The sequence below is a fragment of the Lolium rigidum genome, chromosome 4 (assembly GCF_022539505.1).
Source record: "Lolium rigidum isolate FL_2022 chromosome 4, APGP_CSIRO_Lrig_0.1, whole genome shotgun sequence".
NCBI classification, from domain to species: Eukaryota; Viridiplantae; Streptophyta; class Magnoliopsida; order Poales; family Poaceae; genus Lolium; species Lolium rigidum.
The window spans coordinates 269,961,716-269,988,883 of NC_061511.1; the positions used below are offsets into that span (position 1 = coordinate 269,961,716).

At 44.9% G+C, this 27,168-nt stretch overlaps 1 long non-coding RNA gene across 1 annotated transcript; it reads left to right on the forward strand.

Annotated features, from left to right (window-relative positions):
• Positions 1-2,131: 2,131 nt before the first annotated feature.
• LOC124707738 lies at positions 2,132-3,615 on the forward strand. The gene is made up of 3 exons (XR_007004969.1): positions 2,132-2,180; positions 2,387-3,192; positions 3,457-3,615. It is a non-coding gene; the product is annotated as an uncharacterized LOC124707738 (long non-coding RNA).
• The last annotated feature ends 23,553 nt before the right edge of the window (positions 3,616-27,168 follow it).

Consider the following 27,168-nt stretch of genomic DNA (forward strand, 5'->3'; position numbering starts at 1 on the left):
ATGAGCTTGCGCTCATCGAACTCGGCCTTGATCCTCGCCCAATACTTCCCGCCTTTTTGGTTGGCGCCGATGATGGAGTCATGGCTCACCGTCGCCCACGACTCGCACAGACAAAGATCTTCCATAGGCGTCCACTTCGGGCCTCGTGTGCCCGACGTCTTCTTCTTCTTCTTCTTCTTCTTCTTCTTCGTCCTCACGCCGTCCGCGTCTACCTCCACGAGATCATCGTCACCGGCACCCTCGTCGTCCTCTTCCTCGCCGCCCTCTTCGTCCTCATCGTCGTCCTCCTCGTCGTCCTCCACCTCCTCCTCTTCCTCGTCCTCCTCCTCCTCAACCCCGTCGTCCTCCTCAGCACCGGCGCCGTCGTATTCGAGCGGACCCCTGCGGCCGGTGAAAGGGTCGCCGTCCGGACCGGGTCCGGCTCGCGCGCTGCTCGTACGCCGGGGAGTAGAGGTTGTTGGGGTTGAAGCCGCCGTGCGGCAGCGCATCCTGGTAGTGCGGCGACAAGTTAGGCGTCATGCACCCGGGAGTGGCGGAGGGGCCGTCGTTGTAGAAGGCGGCTTGCGACGGAGAGATCACTCCCGGAACGTAGACCGGCATGGACGTACTCCATGGGCTCGCGTTGGTGGCGGCGACACACCCGGCCATTACGTGCCGGTGGCCGGCGCGCCGCCCGAGCCTTCTTCTCCGGCTCCACCGCCCTCCGTCCTTTCCGCTCCGCCGTCGATAGCTTCCGGCGCAGGCAATCTTGCTGCCATTGATCTTCGGTCATTCCTTCAGGCTTCTTCTTCGCAGCCGGCGCCTTCCGCGGCTTCGCGAACGGCGCTTTCGCCCCTTTCATCGCATTGCCCGGCAGCTTCTTGGCCGCTTTCTTCGCCATCTTTTTGGGGGCTGTTGGCGGCGCCATGGAATGGGGAGAGGGTAGCGGCGGCGGGTGGACGGCGGGAGGGAGAAAGAAATCGGCGGGATAGGAGAAATGAATCGGCGGCGGGATATGTTTTGGGAGGCCTGTGCGCGGCGGTATAGGCGCGATTTGGCGGGAGCGGCGGGATTTGGCGGAAGTGTGATACGAATTTTCCCTGTGCCGCTGACGGGTCGGGCCCGCGTCGGTTGGCCTCGCTTTTCGTTGTGTCCGGCGTCCCCGGATCGTCCCCTGTGGGACGGGGACGGGCTCGGGGCGCCGGACACCGTATCGGGCCGCGCCGGACAAAAATGGGCTTTGGGGGACGCGGCTGGAACTCTTTTTTTGTCCGGCGCGCCCCAAATCCCTTTGGGGGACGCTTTGGGGGACGCGACTGGAGATACTCTAAAGCTAGTATTTAGCGGCACTTTTTGATTAGTGCCTCGAATTACCATCTAATTATTGGCATTTTTTAGGTAGTGCCATTAATGTTAGATTATTATTGGCATTTTACTAAAGTGCCGGTATATTTTTTCGTGGCAGTTTTAGAAAAGTGCCTGCAATGTTGCTTATTACTGGCATTTTACCAAAGTGATGGTACTTTTCACGGCAGTTTTCCAAAAGTGCGGTTAATGTTGATGTATACTGTCATTTGGGAAAAAGTGCCGGCATTCCCACCCCCAAATTATTTTTTGAAGGGTCTAAATGCAAAATCTCTCCCACTCTCCTTTCCCCCACCTACCCCTCTCTCTCTCGCGCGCGTCCTCGGTTCCCCATTGCGCCGCCGCCGCCGCTCGCCGACGTGCAGTCCAACGCCGGCCGCATTCACCGCCTCCACGCACTGAGCGAGCTTCATCTTGGTCCCCTCCGCCGGATCCCTACCCTTGCCCCTCCTTTCCGCCCTTGAGCACGACGACACGGCTAACCCTAGCCGTGGGGTTCGTGACGGTCGCCGCCGCGGTACCGCGCCGCCGCGCTCCTCCGAGCCCTCACACGGCGCCTTCCTACCTATCTCGTGCGGGGGCCTGCGCTGCATCCCGTCGTGGCCGCCCTCTCGTCGACAACTAACGGAGCCTCCTCTCCCTTGAGCTCGATCCGGAGCGTGTTAACGGCGTGGCCTGCGCTAGCTCGATCCCGAGCACGATGGCGTTGGTGACATGGTGCCTCCCCGACTACCAGCGACCGCGAGCTCGTGGTCCCTCGCCAGCGGCAGCGAGCAGCGTAGCCCGCGCGGAGTATCCAGGAGGGTGAGTAGACAAGCACCAGTGCAGATCCTTGGGTACGTCCCCAATTTTGGGCAGGCCCCCTTCCCCCTCCCACTCCCTCCTCTTGTATCTAGATGCCTCATTTGGCCAGTTACTTGCTCAGGACTTGAGGAGGATGATCCTGGATGAATTGGAAGTGCCTCTCTCCACGCTGAGCTCTCGCCATGGAACCAAATAGGTAGCATAAGAAAATTATCTAATATTGCATCGATAATGGCAGGGATGGGACATAGTGAGGTGGGGTTGTGTTGGTGTCCACTAAGAGCTTCAATTTTTTCACCTACGTGCACCTACTCAACCTGAAGGTAAGGTTCCCTTTTCTATGTCTTTTCTCTGCCTTAGTTTATTCCTGCTTTGCTTAAGTGCATATTGTGTGCTTGGCTGCTTGCACTGATCAGAGATGAATGGCAGCTAAAGTTTTAAGTATCTGGTCAGTGTCGGCGTAGATGATGGTGCCATATTATTTGGATTGCTAACTCGAAGACTGAGTATTTATAGAAGTGAAATTTTTAATGGATTGTTTCATGGAGCAGTTCTGTACCACTGGCCTTAAGTTCATCATGTTTCTCCCCCTCACTGGATTGTTTCGAGTTAAAATAACTTTAGTTGTAGGTTTCTGAGCTTTATAGAGCAGTTCTGTAGCCTTGCATTAAAATAAATACTATGGCCTGGATTTGTTTTGATGTTCATGTATGCATCCATTAATTTTGTAGCCATCGTTTTTTTTCCTTTTGGACTTCACATTGGTCGTTATGCTTACGGAATGTTTAGAGTCGTTTCATTAGGAGCCTAAATGGATGTTATATATTTAAAACGACGATGCTTTAAATGATATAGGGTCAATTGGAGCATCTCTCTTCACAACCTATTTTTCTAGATCATTATCTTTTCTTGAATTATGCATGACAGGTCTTCAGATGACATTTTTGTTTATGAGTCAAGCTGTACGATCTCAATAGCGGCGACCTAATAGCCTCAGTCTACGATCTGCAGGTCTTCAAACTACTACACCTCCATAGGACCAAGGTGAGTGGCGATGAGCCGATGCCTCGTTATCACTTGATGTGTCACATTATCGGCATTATCATTTGATGAGTCACATTATCCATTCATTCGAGCTGCACTTGCATACAGTTGCATATAAGAGCCATATCGCTTACTTTGTTACATGGATGTTTTGCATACAGTAGTTGGATAAGTTGCTATCTTGTCAGCAGAAGCTTCATTTTAGTATTGATTAATTTATTTGGCTCCTCTTTAGTGAATCACATGCTGCCTTTCATATTGCAGATATAAGGATGACCGTAAATGCAGCCATCTAATTGCTGAAGCTTTAGATCCCAGTGGAAAGATATCTTCGGCTCAAATTTCTCGAAAGCTTACACAGCTAGGCCTCAGGAATTCCAAGAAGATGACAAAAGTTCCAGAGGCACCTCTCTCAGCTGAAGACCTAGCTACACAACCACAAAACCACGCGCTAGATCATCCTAAGCCAGAGAGCATCCGGTGAGTATTATAAAGGACCTCAGTGGCCAGGCCACTGGTCCTGAACCTCTGTTACATGCTCAACAGTGAGTTATGAACAATTATTATCAAGATGAAATGCATACTTTAGCGTGCCAAAGATGTCAAAACAAGTGCATTGTACACCCATTGCCCTACCCACATGTGTGAACAGAATTAAATACAGTAATTTGTAGTGTCTTTTTATTAAGTCTAGCATGCATTTTCAGGCGCTGAAGGAAAAGGTTACATGGGTTAAGCAGTAATCATGACAACAGCTCTAGTCATCCAATATCATCTGATGAAGAAACACTGCAAGCACTTAAGAGCATGTAAATTCCCGCTTTAAATTGCTTTCATGAGTTAATTTATTAGCTTGATACAGTTAACGAAAGGGTATCTTTGCAAGAAAATAACCAGGGAAACCTGAATTGACAGTACAGTAATTTTATCTTAGATATATTGGTGTGTTCGATTTAATTGAGGCAATGTAGTTTTATCTTAGACTTGGCAGCTCCTTTTCCCCGAAAAAGGTGTAAGGCTAAGTGGCTAACAATAACCAGGGAAAGCATATGGGTTTCTGATTTTGATGACAATACAGTGGTTCGTGCTATTGTGTTTTTCCCTGTTTCTATTTGTTTATTCTTGCAGCAGTGAGTGAGCGAGACCGTGTTATTGGTGTAGTTGCAGAAAACTGACTCGCAGATTGTTAGCTAGATTGTTAACTTGTCTTACTTATCCCAGATTTCATGTATCGTAGCTTCCCTGCACTATTCTACGAACAGGAAATAGGCATTTTATTTGAATATTTTACTGACGTCCAAAGGCTGTTCCGATCTATAGCAGTTCACAATTCATAACTATAGTTTACTGTTTTAGAAATAAGTATAATGGGTTTTCATTTTGCTTGCAGATTCTACCAGTAGCTTCACTTCCGCTGGCCTGCTGCCGATGTTCCCAGTCGGCCACACCTCCAAACAGCAGCAGCACAAGTACAGCTGATGGATTTTACTATGCATCGGCTAGCACATATATGTCTATTCTAACCTATTAAGGCTTCAAGTTGTTCAGTAATGCTGAAAAAGGATGGTATGTCGCTTCTTTATGTTTTCAGATGTTTGGAATAATACATCTACCACATATTTGCAAACCGGGGATTTAAAAGATATAGAGTTGTACCATGTTATTTTGCACAATGAATACTAATTGAGTGTTCCCGTTCTTCCCACCTATGCATGAATGCTTGGTTTTTTCACATGTGTTATGTCGAAATTTCCTTGTCATTGACAAGATTCGAGGCAAGGTATAAATGATGCTTTGTTGCTTAAAGTCTACTACTATATACCTTTTCCTATAGAACCCAGTTTTCTGTAATGCACGGCCTACTTTTTAGCCACTTTAAGCATGGTTAATGTCTTCAATTTATACCACCCCATTGGTGAGAACCAACATAGCATGGTTAAGCAAACCTCCCTAATTCTTATTCATCTGCTCAGTTATGTTATAATACATTGAAAAGATAAAAGGGAGACTTAACTGTCTAATAACACATCTCTCTTGAGGTTTTGCTCTCTATGTATATTTCGATACAAGGTGTTGTTAGAGGAAAAACATAATTCTTTAAGCCATTATATTCAGTTTTGGCCTATTACCTGTGTAGAACCAACTGATATTTCGTTGCTACAAATGATTTTTTTGTGTACTGTAATAGAATTTGATGTAATATCTTTCCTGTAATGAAATGCTTATGCCTCAAAATCACTTGATGTTTGTTGAGTTGGTGCTTCCGGAGGACTAGAAGCACCACAAGCTAAAACATGAGGCCCAATAAACAGGGTCATCGAGTACCAACCAGTGCCTGAGCTCACTGGTTTTTACTATAAATGTCTACACTTTCTATTCTGTATACCAGGGTACCTATGTACTTGATAAGTTTAGTGTGTTACTACTTACTAGTTGCTGCAATTTGATTTTATTTTCGCAATGGGTAACATGTCTACTTCCCTGATATAAGAAACATTGCTACTTTTGTCATGTTTGGTAGTTTATTCTAGATATGATGGTACTGTGCTGACATTGGAGGAACAAGCAGCGAATCGGGAACAAATGAGGAAAATTGAGAACCCTGTTGGTCGGACAAGTAAAATGGAAGCCAGTTAGATGAGCCCTGTTAGATGATCCTTGTTGTGTATTTTATCTAATGGTTTCAAACCATGTTGTTCATGTTGTGGAAATGGACCCTATTGGTCATGTAAGTTAGATGCCTCGATTGTGAACCCTTGAATGTTTCAGAATGTTGGTTTGAGACCTAGACTGCGTGAAAATATTGGTTTTAAACATTGTTTGACTTCTTGAGTTTGATGTATGCTTGACTGCTAGATTGCTTGAATGTTTGCATGTTTGCAGGCAGTATAGTAACTTTAAAAATGCCTAAGAAAATATTTAGCGACACCAGAATTAAAAGCCTGAAAAAGTAATTGGAGGCATCCTTAAAAGTGCCGGCAAAAAGTTTGGATGGCATTTTCGAAAAAGTGCCAGCGAAGAGATTTCGTGGCATTTTTAGAAAAGTGTCGGCAAAAAGATTCCGCGGCATCTTCAAAAATTTGGATGGCATCTTCAAAAATTTGGATGGCATTAACTTTTGTACGTGATTCAGGAGAGAAACGATTGTGAGGTGGCTGTAAAACTCATCTAGGTTCTACGGTTCTACCCCTCTTGCCGGCGACGCCGGCGGTCCACTCTAGTGGCCTTTTGGAGCCTTGGAGATGTGTGGTGGACCATGGCCCTCGCTGGCGGTAGGGTTCACGTTTTTTGTTTCGGTTTTTTTTTTTAAAATAGTGATGGCGGGGACTATATATTGAAGTTAAAATAAGATTATTTCTGCTAGCTCTATCCTCACTCTGTTGGTGCCTCTAGCGTCTGCGAAGGGCGCGTGAAGTTATGTGTCACGCGTATATCCAGTCAGGTCTCGTGTTCGTTTGTGTGTTTTTAAGTGTAGTTATTCCGATCTAGTGTTAATCTTTCATGATGGTTTTTGTGGCCTTAGCACGATAACTTCTTGTTTGTCTACTACAACAAGCTCTACTACGACAAACTTTGTCTGGCTCCGGCGATGGAGGGGCGAGGATGGTGGCACGCTTTTGGGCTCGTGCTAGTCTCTGTAGTCGTCGCTAGGTGGTCTATGACATGGGTATACCATATCGGGTTCTAAGCATTGCTATCCATGGTACAAAGCTCAGGAAGGAATAGGGGAAAGCCCACTAAGAAGTCTGGAGGAATCTAAAGATATCTCATTAGGAAAGCTAAAGCCCATATCGAGTGATCCGGCATGAACTGTAACTCGACCTTGAGGTGGACTCTGAGACCCAACCCACTATATAAGGGCTGGGAGGAGCCACCAAGAGGGGACATATTGAATCAGAGCAAACACCCCTGTAACCCTAGTTCCATATATTGTAATCTCGGCGATTCGTCTTTGATAGTAATATTCATCTGCTGCCTAAGTTTGACTAACTAGTTCGTTGATTCGCCGGTGTCCTCCTTCCTGAAACCCAAGTTCATCATCATGAGCATTGACGAAGTTAACCCTTTGTCACTCTAAAGACATACTCCCTCTATTCCTTGATATAAGCTATATAGTTATTCGATAAAAAAATCCAAAATATAAGATATATTGCGTTGTATCACTTGTATGGAGAATTTCTTTTAGAAATTTTATTATGTTTACTTATCTAATATGAACTCCTCTATTTTCTCACGTCAATTAGTCAGGAATAATCTTACCCAAATCTTCTCTAGCATTGCCTCCAAGTGCGTTCTTGAATATTCGTGCCAAAAAACTATATGGCTTATATTTAGCATCGAAGGGAGTATTTATCTGCAATATTTATTACCTTTTGCGTTCTCTGTACTACTATGGATGAATATCAATAGATCAGTGGACTTTCCGTAAGTTTCCGATAAAAGGCTAATTAAATTCATAAGAATGGAATAGAAGCAAAATAATAATTATAAAATACTTTTTAGATTCTTCGATAGTCAAAGAATTGAGAAGTTATAGCTTCCTCCATTTTCATTAAAAAATGGATAAAGTTGGTCAAGTCACCGATCGCTTTGGCGGGGTCATACTTTTTTTGTGCATCGTTGATGTCATGACTAGCTCTAGATATTATGTTGTTGTAGAGGTTGGATGTACTTACTATCATCTTGATATTAGTATATTCCCTCTATAAAAAAAACTTTCTACATTTTCTGAAAATACCAAAATTAACTAACTTAACACTATGTATTCATTTCATTTTCAAAAGCTTAGGGCAAAACATCCTTTTGTGTCTTCTCTTCCTGTCTCTAATATTGCATTTGTTTCCTAGAATTTTTCTATGTGGTACTCAAACGCCTTCATCATCTTAGACCAATTCTGAAAATTTTATGTTTTAAGTACCAAACAGACAACGCATCCTGTTCCCAGCCTTTACATTCTTCATAACTCGTGAGCCATTGATGATTGATGTGTTATACAAGTTACTTTCAGCAACGTACGTCATGATGACCTGAACATTTGATCTGAGAGAACCGTTGACCCCCTGCAGAGCGACAGATTTAAGGTTGACACCTACAGCACTGGTCCGTAGTATACCTATTCTTCATGTCACCGATTACCATTCATGAATAGCTGGCCAACCGGGTGTTACAAATTCAACAAAAATTAGACCTTTTTTACGCATGTTTTCGTAAAAGATATGACCATTGATCATCTGTGCGAACATCGGAAGATGAATTTCTAGATCATAAGTTCTGGTAATTTTCAGATTATTTTACATGCATGATTTTCTGAAACATGAGTGTGGGGTTTTTTTGAAACATGAGTGTGGGGTTTTTTTTAACAATCGGGTCATTATCTATGATAAGATTTTATGGCCATGTTGAACAATACGATACGCCTTTCTGCGTGGTACACAAAAACGAACTACTTTGATCAGGGAACAATATGATATTTTGCCATCGTAGCTCCATGAAATTCACTCCAAGAATGGGCTGATATGCCGACGATCGGGAACCCTCGACGTAGCCGGTTTTGGCCATCAGCGTTGGGTCCGCCAAAGGCAGCCCTCGGCATATAGCTCCTCGGCAACGACCTCCCTCGGCGGAGCCACTATTGTCGTCGGCGTAGCCCGGCCCTCGGCGTAGCACGCTACACCGATGGCAAAATCGTTGGCATACTAATTTAAAAAATTCAAATTTCCTTTTTGAAAAAAAAAATCGAGAAAAAAATCTTTTTTGCTATGCCGACGGCAAAACCCTCGGCATAGAGTTTTAACTTTTTACAAATTTTAATTTGTTTTACATCATTTTTTTCTTTTTTTACTTGTTTATCTTTCACCCAAGACAGTTTTAACTCTAAGTACACTTAATCTTAGGTCAAATTACAATCATGGTTAAACTTTCCAGTCGATCACCCATCCTCACACTACTCCAGCCTCAGCACGTTTAACTTCTTGGTTCCATTCAGATGAATTTCCATTAAAGAATTGACACCTTGCTAATAATAATAGCATATCAAACCTATTAACCATTGGACCGTGATGTCACACCTCTTTATTTTTGAATTCCAAACAATTACTTAAGTAAACAATAATGAATATATAAATAATAATAATATTAAATTCAAATAACAATAAAATGATTTTATTTTTTGGTCTTTTTACTACTCCCTCCGTTCCTTTCTATAGTGCATATTGTTTTTTGGCACGGAAATTAATGCGAGCCTTTTTTGACACAAAACCCCCTAGCGATATCACAGATAAAATAGGAAACTGAAAACAGATCTCAGAAATATATGACCATATCGGTTTCCAGATTTTCTGGACTTGACCTGATCGGTGGAAGGGGTTCTTTGCAAAAAAAACATAGCTTTACTCTTATATTCTGAAAGAAATGCGAAAAAACAATAGGCATTATAGAAAAGAATGGAGGGAGTATTTAATATAGAATAATTAATATATTTAAATCAGAAAATCGAAATTCCACAAATAATATGTCTAAATCGATCAGAAAAATGAGAGATCTCTAAATATAACATCCATATAATATTTTCATATTAAAAATTAGAGGAATCCAAATACGACAATCAGTTTGCAATCTGGCCAAAACGCCCCCCCCCCCCCCCAAGATGCAAAATGGCCGTACCGGGCGTGCTGGTGCACCGTTCGCCAACACGCGAAACGGGAAAAAATTAGCGCATAAAGTGATGTGTTGAAGACCTAAAAACATTTTTTCCGGAATTTGTTCAGCGACGGAAAGTGTACCCCTACTTCAAACCGGTCACTTTCCAGCAGATTCAGCGGGACATCGCAGGAAGCCGCAGGTATTCCCAGATAGCTAGTGCGCACATATGGCATGTTATATGTGGTGCGCAGACGGTGTTCTACCACTATGCGAAGGTCTCGCGCAATACTAAAATGCGCCCATGTAGCTGCTTCACAAAAAAAAACCGTTGTGGCGCCCCGAAAATGAAAAAACCATCGCTCGTGGGTCGGATTGGAAATTCGCTCCCGGTGCCTTGCTTCCCATCCCAGGTACCACGCACGTGCTAAATATGGCCTCGTTCCGACAAACTATGCGGTGTGACGGGCCATTTCCTACTCATTTCCCCTAAAAGTCATAGAACTCCGAACGTGATAGCCCTATTTGTGAAGGATTTTCCAAAATACATGCCGTATCCCAATTCCGAATTTTGGAGTGGTTACTAGGACACATAAAATGACGCCACGCGAAGCCGCGGGATTTTTTTTTTACTTTGTTTAAATTGGCATCTAGCCAAAAGTGGGCCCGGGAGATGCGGTATGGCCGTACCGGGCGTGCTGGTGCACCCGTTCACCATTGAGCTAAACGGAAAAATTAGCACATAAAGTGATGTGTCGTAGACCTAAAAACATTTTTTCAGGAATATATTGAGCGACGGAAAGTATACCCCTAGTTCAAATTCGGTCAGTTTCTAGCGGATTCGACGGGACACCGCAGGAAGCCGCAGGAATTCCCAGATAGCTAGCGCGCACATATGGCATGTGATATGTGGTGCGGAGGCGGTGTCCTACCACTACGCGGAGTTCTCGCGCAATATTAAAATGCGCCCCATGTAGCTGCTTCACAAAAAAATGTTTTGGCGCCCCGAAAATGAAAAAACCATCGCCCATGGGTCGGATTGGAAGTACGCTCCCAGGGCCTTGCTTCCCATCCCGGGGACCACGCACGTGCCAAATATGGCCTCGTTCCGACAAATTATGCGGTGTCACGGGCCGTTTCCTACTCATTTCCCTAAAAGTCGTAGAACTCCAGATGTGATAGCCCTATTTGTGAAGGGTTTTCCAAAATAATTGTTGTATCCCAATTCCGAATTTTGGAGTGATGTGTCGTAGACCTAACAACATTTTCCCGGAATTTATTGAGCGACATAAAGTGTACCCTTAGTTCAAATCCGTAAAGTTTCCAGCGGATTCGGTGGGACACCGCAGAAGGCACATGGATTCCTAGATAGCTAGCGCACACATATGGCATGTGATATGTGGTGCGGAGACAGTCTCCTACCACTACACGGCGCGCAGTACTAAAATGCGATCCATGTAGCTGCTTCACAAAAAAAACCGTTTTGGCACCCCGAAAATGAAAAAACCATCGCCCGTGGGTCGGATTGGAAATCAGCGCCTGGAGCCTTGCTTCCCATCGCAGGGCCCACACACGTGCAAAATATAGCCTCGTTCCGACAAACTATGCGGTGTCACGGGCCGTTTCCTACTCATTTCTCCTAAAACCATAGAACTCCGGACTTGATAGCCCTTTTCGTGAAGGGTTTTTCAAAATAATTACCATATCCTAATTCCGACTTTTGGAGTGGTTAGTAGGATACATAAAATGACGCCATGCGGCTCCGCGGAATTTTCTGACTTCGTTTAAATTCTCATGTGGCCAAAATGGGAACCCGAGGACATATAAGAAAGTGTTTAAATTGTTACTATATTAACATGGTATTGTACATGATTCAAATATGCATGATTTTGACCTAAACGGAAAGAGGATGTCTTTTCTGAACATTTTGATACCTTATACGCATTTTTATGACGTCATATAAATTAGTTATGATTTTTACAAAATCAGACAAATTTGAAGGATGGCCTACGCCGAGAGTGGCCGTCGGCGTAGCCCTGACTACGCCTAGGGCCAAAGGTATGCTGAGGGATGCCCTCGGTGTAGACCTCGCTATGCCGAGGTTTTTTTTGGCAGGCTGATCTGGCCAGGCCATACGCCGACGGCCGGGGCCGTCGGTGTATAAAAGGCTTCCGGTGTATTGCGCCATTCTTGTAGTGATTCTAAAAGTCATCCAGTGGCGGAGCTACGTCCCGGCAACCCTGGGCAGCTGCCCGACCTCTGCTCAGGAAACGCCATTAAGCTGCAGCAAGAAACGAGAATGCCATTATCAGCTTCTACGCCGTCGACCATATACGCATGTACTTGGGCGGGCTCTATGAGTGAGCTGGCTCTTGCCGACACTGAATTCATCCAAACACAAAATGAGATTCCCTTTTTCTTTTTAAATTGAAGTATAACCTAGCCTCTGCATCAAAATGAGGCCCCAGACTCACTTGAAAGGAGACATACGAATGGTTTCAAATATTTCCTCCACACATTCAAACTTTAGGCATATATATTTAAGGAAACATAATCTTTTCTTAAGTCACACTTGTTTAAGCTTGACCAATTATAAAACAACATCAATGTTTTCTTTTCCAAACAAATTGGGGATACGAAAGTATATGAAGAAAAATATATCGATACATACCTACAGTACTAAATCAATCATGAAATACGTTTTGGTGATAAATTCACCTGGTATTGTGAATGCTAGTTTTTCTATAAAGTACACAAAATTTAAACATGTTTGACTAAAAAATAAGAGTTTGTGTGCATGCATGCATGCGTTTTCGCAATTAATCCAACAACACATGCATTGCATTGCATGCATCCTGAGTTTGCTCCATGTTCTGCTTCCGAGACCAGGACACGAAATGTGGACATGACGGTGGTCAACTGGTGTACGTCGCTGCTGAGCTTTGCTGCAGCTTGGCTCACGGCGGCAGCCGCGAAGTTAGGGCGTTTCCAATCATCATGGGGATGCACGCACACACGCTGTAGCGATCGATCGATTGATCTGTGCCAAAGCCATGGATGCGTGTGGGCGGGCTAGGTAGCTATCCCATCGATCCATCCATCTATTCCTATTTACTGTTTGCTTGCAGCGTCAGTAAGAGCATCTCCACTCGTCCCCCGACGAGGCCCCCGGCGAGCCTTTTTTCCATCCGGACGGCGTAATTCGGCCCAGTCGCGCCCCCGGTTCCTCGTTTTCGTCCGGAATTGGGCCTATTTTCATCCGGCGATCCCACGCCATCCCCGCCCCCCCGGGGAGCGCTCGGGGACTCCGGACGAAACGAAAGCGTGGGAAATATCGAGGAAACTTCCCGCGCGTCTGGTGGCCCCAACTTATCGGCGAGAGAAACCGATCGTCGTCCTCATCGCATCGTCTTCCGCGCGCTGTAAAAGCCTGCCGCCGGTCTGCATTCGCCGTCCACGCGGCGAGTTAATGTCGTCGTCTTCCGGTGCGCGTCAAGAAGGAGCCGGCGTCTCCGCCGCCGACCAGAGGGCGCAGCAGCGGCGCCCTCGTCATCCGCGACCAGCCTTCCGCGCCGCAGAGCGGCCGGAAGAGGACGAAGAAAGAGGCCGCCGCAATCCAGCTCACCGAGGAGGAGGCGAAGCGCGCGGAGGACGCCGCGATGGCGGAGGCGATCGCCAGGTCGCTGAAGGACATGGAGGAGGAGAAGCGCGCGGACGCCGCCGCATCGGACCGGGCCGGCGCGACTGGGAGCGCCAGGAGGCGGAGCAGCAGCGGCGGCTGCTGGACCTGGCCGCCGCACGCCAACGCGCCGCCCGCGCCGCTACAACCGCCAACGTCGATGCCGCGCGCTTCCACCGTCCCGCGACACCTCCTTCCGGCGTCGCTGTCCCCGTCGTCGACCTCGAGTCCTCCGACGACGATATGTACAAGCCATCCCCGGGGTGGTGGGGACACGCCGGCCGGGCAGCAGGCAGCCGAGCCGCGCAGCCGAAGGACGACGGCTCCGACGACGACGACGGCGACTACACGGTGTTCTACCGCCATTTAGGCATGTAGAGCGCCGTGTTTTAGAATTAGCATTTGAATTCCGCTTGCCGAATTCGAAATATAGTCGAATTCGGCCTCTATGTATGAACTCCGCCAGTTATGTAATAAATATCATTAAATTTAGTCTATATTCACCCGTTTTTAGCCGTAGTTTGTCAAGTTTCCGTTTTTTAAATTCGCCTCGTCGACTACGCCTGGGCACGCGGCTGGGAAACTACTACTCCCCACGCCAAATCTTCCTCCAATCCGAACGAAAATTTCGCCGGATTTGGGCGTGGGGAGCGCCAACGAGTGGGGATGCTCTAACAGTGGCGTCAATTGAGCGCCATGCCACTGCCATGCCGTCGACGTACGGAGATCGAGAGGCGTTGCCAGCGATCCCTCTTCCCGCCCGGCCGGTCGAGCTAGCTAGGTAGCTGCCGTGGCCTGTGGGTACTAGGCTTGTCTGGATTTATTGCAGCTAGCCAGGTAGGTTCAGGTCAACACAAGCTATCCATCCACTCCATCCATCATTCCATCTGTCAATCATCCTGGATCTCTTGCTCCTCACGCAAGCCATGCACGATGCAGCACTCCATGGCATTTTAAAATCCATGGACGAGATAGAGATTTCTAGATATATGGGCCTGTTTGGTTCCCAACCACACTTTGCCAAGCCTAACTTTGGCAAGTGTGGCAGCCACAAAAGTGTGGCTAGGATTTTTGAAGCCACAAAGTGTGGCAAAAGTTGGCAAAAATTCAGTCAATGACAAGTGGGCCATATGGATAGTGAAGTGTGGCAGCTCCAAAGTGTGGCAAAAACCAAACACATGCCAAATTGCCAAACTTTGGCTTGGCAAAGTGTGGCTGGGAACCAAACAGGCGCTATATATATTGATACAGAATACGTATGTGTCTGAAGATCTGCCGCTTTCATGAGATTCATTTTAATACATTACTAACGCATAGCACGGTATAACGCTAACTCTTGCATCACGGGATGATGGATGCATAGAGTTGACCAGCTAGCTGGCGTGTGTTCATCCATCTATAATCTGTCTCAGCAGGATGGCTCAGCGGAGTCTCAGCATCTGGTGCGCGACGATAGACACGTGTAGAGAGGTGGTGTCATCTAGCGTCGTGACGAGGGTCGACATTAGGTCTAGCAAGGTTGATGCATTGATCTATGAAGATGGATCGGCGAAAGATGGTTGTGGTGGCTTTTGGAGCGTGCACATTCGCTGTGCGCTGAGGTTCTTCTAGGCTGGTTGTGCTCTCGGCTCGCCGTTGGACGGCTTGGTGAGGTCTCCGATTTTAGATGATGTGCGTATGTGGGAGATAGTGGCTTTGGATCGATCAATGTATTCGTTCCTCTACATTTTGCTAAATAATTTAATAAAAAAAAATGTGTGCATTATTTTGATGGGTTCAACTTCTTTTCCAAAAATATAAAATCATCTGTCTACCTTGTTCTTGCATGGTGTACGCATCCCTTGGAAGAATATCATCACATGGAGGATGCCGTCTTCTTGCGCCCGCAAGATGCATATGGAATCCAAGGATAGATCGCCACACGTAAGTGGCCTGGCCTTTACCGGTCAGCCGGTAAGGCGATCGAGCAGACCATAGACTTTCCAAGAAAGGCTCCTGGACAATGATGCACGGCGGACGTGCTTACGTCTCGGCGGCTAGGTCGGGGTACGAGCGCGCCATGATCGCAATTCATTGCTTCAGCGGAACTGTCTTTACTCAGTCAGAGTGCTGAAGCAGAGAGCAGAGCAGGGACGCCGCAGGGAGGTCATGCCTATGGCAGCAGCAGCAGTTGAAAATCTAGCCGGCCGGTGCCCGGTGGAGTGCGCCAGTTCTCGTTTCTGCAATTTTCTCCGTCGCCGGAGGATCGACCACTGGCGCGTTCTGGCCGTCGGCTTCGATCTGCTGGCGACGAAATCATTACAGAATCCAACGCTAGGTTTTGCTAGCGTCGATCACTGCGCGCGTGCACGCGCGCGCGCCTCACACGGGTTCGAATCATTCGGTCGCGTACTCGATGGTACTGCGTTGCGTCACCCGTCACCGATCATCGCTGTCGTACGTACATACGTAGACCGACACACGGCTACCAGTACCACACACATGTACCTGTATTTTTTTTTTGTTGAGTCGATGTACTTATTTATTCACAACGTACTATGAAAGATGCATCCATCAAACGGGCACCTCATGTGTTCTTGAAGCTCGATTGAGAACTTCTTTGGGACCCACCAATATCACAGACATTTTGAAAATATTTGAAAAATCAAAACTATTTCATCTATATCTTGTCAAATTGATGGTTGTGACACGTCATAACTCAATTCTTGAATTCTCCTAGCTATATTGTTGATGAAAAATATGCTATGTTAAGAAATATTTTGTGGTTTACAACTAAAGACGCGACACCCCAACCCAACCCTAACATCGCCAGGGCTCCTCCGAGGCCTCCCTCCATGCCACTGGCCTCTGGCCACGGTTGCTAGGGCGGCGTCGGCGTTCAGCCCGAAGGCTTGCCTGCTCCGTCCGACATGGCACTTGGCGCACGAGCGGCGGCATGGGTGCCAAGGGTCTGGTTCGTTTTGGCTAGTTTTTGCCTACCATCCTCTTCTGCCGATGTGGGATCAATCTGGTCTCATTCACTAGATCGCTGGTCTCCATCGCCTAGCCTACGTAGGGAGGCTTGCGTCGTGCTGATGCCGCCTGCCTCTGGGCTTGTTGGCCTATGTGTGAAACCTACCTGTGCGACATGGATTTCGCCGCCATCTGGTGTTCGTTGGTGTCGGGGCCGGTTGGGAACTGCGAGGTTGATATCGACATTGTTCGTCTTCTTCTCTGCAGCCACCAGTGGTGTGAGGCTTTTGGCTTGGCCTGAATAAAGGTGGCGGTCCTAGGTTTCCTTTCGCACCAAGATGAAGATCCGTGATGACCCACAAGTATAAGGGGTGTATCATAGTACTTTCGATAAATAAGAGTGTCGAACCCAACGAGGAGCAGAAGGTGTTGACAAGCAGTTTCGATGAAGGATTCACTGTAAATGCTCACAGACAAGTTTTCAGGGGGTTTTGATAAAGTACAAGTAAATAAAATGCGAGAGTAATAATTGCAGCGAGTGACCCAATCCTTTTTAGCACAAAGGACAAGCCGGTTTGTTTACTTATAATGACCAAACGTTCTTGAGGACACACGGGGATTTTAGTCTAGTGCTTTTGCTTCATATAGTTGATTAATCTTTATTGTTTTGATAAGTGTTGTGTGGGTGAATCTATGCTAATGCATCGCCCTTCCTAGGACTAATACATACTTGTGATTATATACCCTTGCAAGCATCCGCAAATACAAGAAAGTAATTAAGATAAATCTAACCACAGCCTTAAACTCTGAGATCCTGCTATCCCTCCTACACCGATATACTAACGGGGGTTTAGGTTGCTGTCACTCCGGCAACCCCACAATTAGCAAACGAATACAAGATGCACTCCACTAGGCCCATAAAGGTGAAGTATCATGTAGTCGACGTTCACATGACACCACTAGAAGAATAACACCACAACTTAAATATCAAACCATTAAATATTACTCAACATAGTTTACTACTAACATTTTGACTTCACCCATGTCCTCAAGAACTAAACGAACTACTCACGAGACATCATATGAAACATAATCAGAGGTGATATGGTGATGAATAACAATCTGAACATAAACCTTGGTTCAATGGTTTCACTCAATAGCATCAATAACGAGTAGTAATCGACACCGGGAAAGTTTCCCCTATCAAACAATCAAGATTCAACCCTAGATGTTACAGCGGTGACGAGATGCAGCGGTGGAGATGGCGGTGTAGATGGTGAAGAAGAAGAAGATGATGATCCCAATGATGTCCAGCTCGATGACGGTGGCGATAGCGTCGATTTCCCCCTCCGGGAGGGAATTTCCCCGGCGGATTCCTGCCCGTCGGAGAGCTCTTTTCTCTCTGGTGTTTCTCCGCCCCGCAGAGGCGGCTATGTAAATTCTCCGTAACTCCCTGTGCCTTAGGTTTTCGGGACGAAGATGTACGCGAAGGAGAGGAGGCCAGAGGGGGCTGTGGGCCCCCTCCCCACAAGGCGGCGCGGCCAGGCCAGGGCCCGCGTCGGCCTATGGGGGGGCCATGGCGGCCCTCCTTGGCTCCTCCTTCTGGCTCTCTTCGTCTTCTAGAAAAATAGGATTTTTCATATAATTTCCGTCAATTGTTGATCTACCGAAATATGGTGTCCTGACGATGCTTTTTCCAGCAGAATCCTGACTCCGGTGAATAATTCTCCAATAATCATGAAACATGCAAAATAGGTGAAATAACATAAGTATCATCTCTAAATATGAAATATATCAATGAATAACATCAAATTATGATATAAAATAGTGATGCAAAATGGACGTATCAACTCCCCCAAGCTTAGACCTCGCTTGTCCCCAAGCGAAACTGAGCTCAATAAACAAGACCACATGTTTATGGAGTGAAGAGTCGATAAATAAAATACGGACAAGAAGCATCATATTCATTCACACAAGATATTCTAGTAAACATCCTCCTCATATAACTCAACTTGAAATAAGTAAAGAGAAATCACAAGTAGAGGTGCATAGGAAATCATAAACGGTTATGGCAAACTTTGTTCTTGGTCAGAGAACTATTAAAGGATTATACTTATCTTCTAAACAAAGCCTTCATATCAGAATTTATATGGCATGGCTCTCATCCTTAATCATAACAATCTCCTCATAATCATTGATAACTTTCACAGTCATATTCATTCAGATAAAATTTGTACTAAACAAGAAAACATAAAATGCATGACTAACTAAATCATAGCATAAATGGTTGGATCACAACAACTCAATTGCTTGCTTAAGATAGAGGGAAATAGGTTTACTGACTCAACATAAAAGTAAAAGATAGACCCTTCGCAGAGGGAAGCAGGGATTAAATCATGTGCTAGAGCTTTTCAAGTTTTGAAATCATATAAAGAGCAATAAAAGTAATATTTTGAGTGGTGTTTGTTGTTGTCAACGAATGGTAGTGGGCACTCTAACCCCCTTGCCAAACAGACCTTCCAAGAGGGGCTCCCATGAAGGACGTCATCTCTACCAGCAAGGTAGATCATCCCCCTTCTCTTTTGTTTACACATGTATTTTAGTTTTATTATGGATGACACTCCCCCAACCTTTGCTTTCACAAGCCATGGCTAACCGAATCCTCGGGTGCCTTCCAACATTTCTCATACCATGGAGGAGTGTCTATTGCAAAATTAAGTTGCTTACTGATAAATCAGGGCAAAACATGTGAAGAGAATTATTAGTGAAAGTTATTAATTGGGGCTGGGAACCCCGTTGCTGTCAACACCCGGATTTTTAAGTCCAGATGCCTATTATTGTTGGAGATATGCCCAAGAGGCAATAATAAAAGTGGTTATTATATATCTTTATGTTTATGATAAATGTTTATATACCATGCTATAATTGTATTAACCGAAACATTGATACATGTGTGATATGTAAACAACAAAGAGTCCCTAGTAAGCCTCTTAACTAGCTTGTTGATTAATAGATGATTAGTTTCATAATCATGAACATTGGATGTTATTAATAACAAGATTATATCATTATATGAATGATGTAATGGACACACCCAAATTAAGCGTAGCATAAGATCACGTCATTAAGTTATTTGCTATAAGCTTTCGTTACATAGTTACCTAGTCCTTATGACCATGAGATCATGTAAATCACTTATACCGGAAAGGTACTTTGATTACATCAAACGCCACCGCGTAAATGGGTGGTTATAAAGGTGGGATTAAGTATCCGGAAAGTATGAGTTGAGGCATATGGATCAACAAGTGGGATTTGTCCATCCCGATGACGGATAGATATACTCTGGGCCCTCTCGGTGGAATGTCGTCTAATGTCTTGCAAGCATATGAATAAGTTCATAAGAGACCACATACCACGGTACGAGTAAAGAGTACTTGTCAGAGACGAGGTTGAACAAAGGTATAGTGTGATACCGATGATCAAACCTCGGACAAGTAAAATATCGCGTGACAAAGGGAATTGGTATCATATGTGAATGGTTCATTCGATCACTAAAGTCATCGTTGAATATGTGGGAGCCATTATGGATCTCCGGATCCCGCTATTGGTTATTGGTCGGAGTGAGCACTCAACCATGTCCGCATAGTTCGCGAACCGTAGGGTGACACACTTAAAGTTGGATGTTGAAATGGTAGAACTTGAATATGGAATGGAGTTCGAATATTTGTTCGGAGTCCCGGATGAGATCCCGGACATCACAAGGAGTTCTGGAATAGTCCGGAGAATAAGATTCATATATAGGATGTCATTTTATGTGAATTAAAATGATGCGGAAGGTTCTATGGAAGGTTCTAGAAAAGTCCGGAAGAACCCACCAAGGAAGGTGGAGTCCACATGGGACTCCACCACCATGGCCGGCCAACCCTAGTGGGGTGGAGTCCCAAGTGGACTCCCCCATAAGGGGCCGGCCACCCCCCCTTATGGTAGGTGGAATTCCCACCTCTAGTGGGAATCCTAGCTTGGGAAGGTTTCCCACCATATGGAAGGTTTTGGGTTCGGGTCTTATTCGAAGACTTGTAGTCCAACACTTGGGGCTTCCACCTATATATAGAGGGCCAAGGGGAGGGGCCGGCCACACAAAAGCCACAAGCTTGGCCGCCCCCTATAGTGGCCGGCCACCCCTCTCCCCAAACCCTAGCGCCCCGCTCCTCCACCATATCCCGCACGCTTAGCGAAGCTCCGCCGGATTTCTCCACCGCCACCGACACCACGCCGTCGTGCTCGTCGGATTCAAGAGGAGCTACTACTCCCGCTGCCCGCCGGAACGGGGAGGTGGACGTCGTCTTCATCAACAACCGAACATGTGACCGAGTACGGAGGTGCTGCCCGTTCGTGGCGCCGATCGTGATCAAGATCTTCTACGCGCTTTTGCAAGCGGCAAGTGATCGTCTACCGCAGCAACAAGAGCCTCATCTTGTAGGCTTTGGAATCTCTTCAAGGGTGAGACTCGATAATCCCCTCGTTGCTACCGTCTTCTAGATTGCATCTTGGCTTGGATTGCGTGTTCGCCGTAGGAAAATTTTTGTTTTCTATGCTACGTTATCCTACAAGTGGTATCGCAGCCGTGTCTATGCATAGATGGTTGCACGAGTAGAACACAATGGTTTTGTGGGCGTTGATGCTCTATGTTGTCTTTAGTTTGAGTACTTTGCATCTTTGTGGCATAGTGGGATGAAGCGGCTCGAGCTAACTTTACATGACCGCGTTCATGAGATTTGCTCCACGCTTGACATGCAACTTGTATTGCATAAGTGGCTTTGCGGGTGTCTCGTCTCTCCTACTATAGTGAAGATTCAATTTACTCTTCTATTGACAACACTAGTATCACCGTTGTGGTTGATGTTCGTAGGTAGATTGGATCTTACTCGAAAACCCTAAACCACGTAAAATATGCAAACCAAATTAGAGAACGTCTAACTTGTTTTTGCAGGGTTTGGTGATGTGATATGGCCATAATGTGATGATGACTATGTATGAGATGATCATTATTGTATTGTGGCAACCGGCAGGAGCCTTATGGTTGTCTTTAAATTTCATGTTGAGTAGTATTTCAAAGTAGTTGTAATAGTTGCTACATGGAGGACGATCATGAAGACGGCGCCATTGACCTTGGTGCTACGCCGACGATGATGAAGATCATGCCCGTTGATGATGGAGATCATGTTCGTGCTTTGGAGATGAAGATCAAAAGGCGCAAAGACAAAAGGGCCATATCATATCACATATGAACTGCATGTGATGTTAATCCTTTTATGCATCTTATTTTGCTTAGATCGCGACGGTAGCATTATAAGATGATCCCTCTCACTAAAATATCAAGATAATAAAGTGTTCATCCTTAGTAGCACCGTTGCCAAGACTTGTCGTTTCGAAGCATCTCGTGATGATCGGGTGTGATAGAATCAACAAGTGCATACAACGGGTGCAAGTCAGTTTTGCACATGCGGATACTAAGGTGGCCTTGACGAGCCTAGCATGTACATACATGGTCTCGGAACACGTGATACCGAAAGGTAGAGCATGAATCATATGATTGATATGATGAACACTTTGAGTGTTCGCCATTGAAATTACATCTTGTCTCGTGATGATCGGGCATAGGTGTGATGGATTTGGTTCGTGTGATCACTAAAACAATGCGAGGGATATTGTTTTGAGTGGGAGTTCACCTAGTTTTTAATTTTGTTAAATTAAAATTTGAACTCAATTTGTCATAAACATTAGTCTAAACTATTGCAAATATGTTGTAGATATGGCGTCCTCAATCAATTTTAACCAGTTCCTAGAGAAAGAAAAACTTAAGAGCAACGGTAGCAACTTCACCGACCGGTTCCGTCATGTGAGGATCTTCCTCAATGGCGGAAACCTGCAATATGTGCTTGATGCACCGCTAGGTGACCCTCCCGCGAAACCGAAACCGATGAAGTAAAGAATGTTTACGCGACTCGGAAAACTCGGTACTCTCAAGTTCAGTGTGCCATCCTATGCAGCTCCGGAAGCCGATCTTCAAAAACGTTTGAGCACCACGATCCACATGAGTTAATCAATGAGTTAAAGACTATCTTTGAGACTCATGCGGCCGTGGAATGCTATGAAGCATCGAAACACTTCTTCAGCCTGCATGATGGAAGAAGGCAGCTCCGTTAGTGAGCACATGCTCGCCATGACCGGGCATGCGAAGAAACTCGGTGACTTGGGAATAGTGATTCCTAACGGATCGGGGATTAATCGTGTCCTTCAATCACCGCCACCTAGTTATAAGAACTTTGTGATGAATTACAATATGCGGAACATGAACAAAGAGTTACCCGAACTCTTCGCCATGCTAAAATCTGCTGAGATTGAAATTAAGAAAGAGCACCAAGTGTTGATGGTCAACAAGACCACCAGACTTCAAGAAACAGGGCAAGTCTAAAGGCAAGAACAAGAAGAGTGGCAAGAAAGCTGCCACGCCTCCCGTGAAACCTAAGACCGGCCCTAAGCCCGATGCTGAGTGCTATTACTCGCAAGGAGAAGGGACACCTGGAAGCGTCATTGCTCCAAGTATTTGGCGGATCCGAAGAGCGGCCTTGTCAAGAAGAAGAAAGAAGGTATATCTGATATACATGTTATAGATGTTTATCTCACTCGGTTCTCGTACTAGTACCTGGGTATTTGATACTCGGTTCGGTTGCTCATATTTGTAACTCGAAACAGGAACTAAAGAATAAACGAAGACTACCGAAAGATGAAGTGACGATGCGCGTTGGAAATGGATCCAAAGTCGATGTGATCGCTGTCGGCACACTTCCTCTACATCTACCTTCGGGATTAGTTTTAAGCCTAAATAATTGCTATTTTGTACCCGCGTTGAGCATGAACATTATATCCGGATCTTGTTTAATGCAAGACGGTTATTCATTCAAGTCTGAGAATAATGGTTGTTCTATTTTTATGAATAATATCTTTTATGGTCGAGCACCGTAAAAGAATGGCTTATTTCGTTAGATCTCGATAGTAGTGATACACATATACATAACATTGATGCTAAGCGAATTAAATTGAATGATAATTCTACTTATATGTGGCACTCGTCGTCTTGGTCATATTGGAGTGAAACGCATGAAGAAACTCCATACCGATGGATTACTTGAATCACTTGACTTTGAGTCACTTGATAGATGTGAAGCATGTCCGATGGGAAAAATGACTAAGACTCCATTCTCGGGTATGATGGAGCGAGCTACCGACTTATTGGAAATCATACATACAGATGTGTGCGGACCAATGAGTGTAGCATCGCGCGGTGGTTATCGTTATGTTCTAACCTTCACAGATGATTTAAGTAGATATGGGTATATCTATTTAATGAAACATAAATCCGAAACTTTCGAGAAGTTTAAGGAATTCCAAAGTGAAGTAGAAAATCAACGTAACAAGAAGATTAAATTTCTACGATCTGATCGCGGAGGTGAATATCTGAGTTATGAGTTTGGCATGCATTTAAAGAAATGCGGAATACTTTCACAATTGACACCGCCGGAACACCACAACGAAACGGTGTGTCCGAACGTCGTAATCGAACTCTCTTAGATATGGTTCGTTCTATGATGTCTCTTACTCGATTTACCGTTATCATTTTGGAGTTATGCATTAGAGACAGACCGCATTCACTTTAAATAGAGCACCATCAAAATCCGTTGAAACGACACCGTATGAATTATGGTTTAATAAGAAACCTAAGCTCGTCGTTCCTAAAAGTTTGGGGTTGCGAAGCCTATGTAAAAAAGTTACAACCGGACAAGCTAGAACCCAAAGCGGAGAAATGCGTCTTCATAGGATACCCTAAAGAAACTATAGGGTACACTTTCTATCACAGATCCGAAGGCAAGATTTTTGTTGCTAAGAACGGAACCTTTCTTGAGAAAGAATTTCTCACTAAAGAAGTGACTCGGAAGAAAAGTAGAACTCGATGAGATTGAAGAATCTCTACTCGTTGATCGAGTAGCGCAAGATCGGAAGATGTTCCTGCGCCGCCTACACCGGCAACAGAGGAAGCTAATGATAATGATCATGAAACTTCAAATGAGATAGCTACTGAACCTCGCAGATCAACAAGGGAACGTGCCACTCCAGATTGGTATGATCCTTGTCTAAATGTCATGATTGTAGATAACAATGATGAAGACCCTGCGACGTATGAAGAAGCGATGATGAGCCCGTATTCCAACAAATGGCAAGAAGCCATGAAATCCGAAATGGGATCCATGTATGATAACAAAGTATGGACTTTGGTAGATTTACCCGATAGCCGAAAAGCCGTCGAGAATAAATGGATCTTCAAGAGAAAAACAGATGTCGATGGTAATATTACCGTCTATAAAGCTCGACTTGTCGCAAAGGGTTTCCGACAAATTCAAGGTGTTGACTACGATGAGACTTTCTCACCTGTAGCGAAGCTAAAATCTGTGAGGATTTTGTTAGCAATAGCTGCATTTTTCGATTATGAGATTTGGCGTATGGATGTCAAAACAGCGTTCCTTAATGGAGACATTGAGGAAGAGTTGTATATGGTACAACCCAAAGGTTTTGTCGATCCTAAAAATGCCGACAAAGTATGCAAACTTCAGCGTTCAATCTATGGACCGAAGCAAGCATCAAGAAGTTGGAACCGACGCTTTGATAAGGTGATCAAAGACTTCGGGTTTATACAAGGTGTCATGGAGAGGCCTCGTATTTACAAGAAAGTGAGTGGGAGCTCTGTAGCGTTCCTAATATTATATGTAGATGACATATTATTGATTGGGAATGATATAGAACTATTAAGCAGTGTAAAGGGTTATTTGAATAATAGTTTTTCAATGAAAGACCTTGGTGAAGCATCATATATATTAGGCATCAAGATTTATAGAGATAGATCGAGACGTCTAATAGGGCTATCGCAGAGTACATACCTGGACAAGATTCTAAAGAAGTTTAGAATGGACGAAAGTAAGAAAGGATTCTTACCTATGTTACTGAGCAAGGTCTTGAGTAAGACTCAAGGACCGGCTACGGCAGAAGAAAGAGAAAGGATGAGTAAGATCCCCTATGCCTCGGCAAGTAGGCTCTATCATGTATGCCATGCTATGTACAAGACCGGATCTAGCACATGCCGTTAGTTTGACTAGCAGATATCAAAGTGATCCAGGAATGGAACACTCGGACAGCGGTCAAGAATATCCTGAAGTACTTGAAAAGAACTAAGGATATGTTTCTTTGTTATGGAGGTGACCAAGAGCTCGTTGTAACAAGTTACACCGATGCAAGTTGGAACACCGATCCCGATGACTCTAAGTCACGATCCGGGAACGTGTTTATATTGAATGGTGCTGCATAGAAGCCGGGCAAGCTCGAAGCAGTGCACGGTGGCGAAATCCTCAACGTAATCGGAGTACATAGCGGCTTCGTAGGCTTCATCAGAAGCGATATGGATGAAGAGGTTCATTGTAGAGCTCGGTGTGGTTCCTAGTGCATTGGACCCACTAGTCATATATTGTGACAACATGGGTGCCATCGCCAATGCACATGAACCAAGGTCACACAAGAGGCTGAAGCATATCAAGCTGCGTTATCATTCGATTCGCGAGTACATCGAAGATGGATAAGTAAAGATTTGCAAAGTACACACTGATATGAATGTAGCAGATCCGTTGACTAAAGCTCTCCCTAGGGCAAAGCTTGACCAACACCAGAATGCCATGGGTGTTAGGTACCTTACAATGTAATCTAGATTATTGACTCTAGTGCAAGTGGGAGACCGTTGGAGATATGCCCAAGAGGCAATAATAAAAGTGGTTATTATATATCTTTATGTTTATGATAAATGTTTATATACCATGCTATAATTGTATTAACCGAAACATTGATACATGTGTGATATGTAAACAACAAAGAGTCCCTAGTAAGCCTCTTAACTAGCTTGTTGATTAATAGATGATTAGTTTCATAATCATGAACATTGGATGTTATTAATAACAAGATTATATCATTATATGAATGATGTAATGGACACACCCAAATTAAGCGTAGCATAAGATCACGTCATTAAGTTATTTGCTATAAGCTTTCGTTACATAGTTACCTAGTCCTTATGACCATGAGATCATGTAAATCACTTATACCGGAAAGGTACTTTGATTACATCAAACGCCACCGCGTAAATGGGTGGTTATAAAGGTGGGATTAAGTATCCGGAAAGTATGAGTTGAGGCATATGGATCAACAATGGGATTTGTCCATCCCGATGATGGATAGATATACTCTGGGCCCTCTCGGTGGAATGTCGTCTAATGTCTTGCAAGCATATGAATAAGTTCATAAGAGACCACATACCACGGTACGAGTAAAGAGTACTTGTCGAGACGAGGTTGAACAAAGGTATAGTGTGATACCGATGATCAAACCTCGGACAAGTAAAATATCGCGTGACAAAGGGAATTGGTATCATATGTGAATGGTTCATTCGATCACTAAAGTCATCGTTGAATATGTGGGAGCCATTATGGATCTCCAGATCCCGCTATTGGTTATTGGTCGGAGTGAGCACTCAACCATGTCCGCATAGTTCGCGAACCGTAGGGTGACACACTTAAAGTTGGATGTTGAAATGGTAGAACTTGAATATG